This window comes from Mandrillus leucophaeus, unplaced genomic scaffold, assembly GCF_000951045.1.
Source record: "Mandrillus leucophaeus isolate KB7577 unplaced genomic scaffold, Mleu.le_1.0 Scaffold392, whole genome shotgun sequence".
NCBI classification, from domain to species: Eukaryota; Metazoa; Chordata; class Mammalia; order Primates; family Cercopithecidae; genus Mandrillus; species Mandrillus leucophaeus.
Genome location: NW_012104165.1, coordinates 1,955,083 through 1,955,315, shown reverse-complemented (window position 1 = coordinate 1,955,315; position 233 = coordinate 1,955,083).

Below are 233 nucleotides of genomic sequence, written 5' to 3'. Positions count from 1 at the left end.
GCAAATTGAAAAATATAGAAACTGACAAAGTAAATTTAAAAATAAAAAACAAATTTTATTTGTAATTGAAATATATAATAACCAAAATTAAGAACTTGAAGGATAAATTAACAGCAAACTTGACACACTGAAGAAAGTATTAGTGAAGTAGAAAATAATTTAGAAGAAATTATTCAGAACAGGCACAGTGTGGTGGCTCATGTCTGTAATCCCAGCACTTTGGGAGGCCGAGG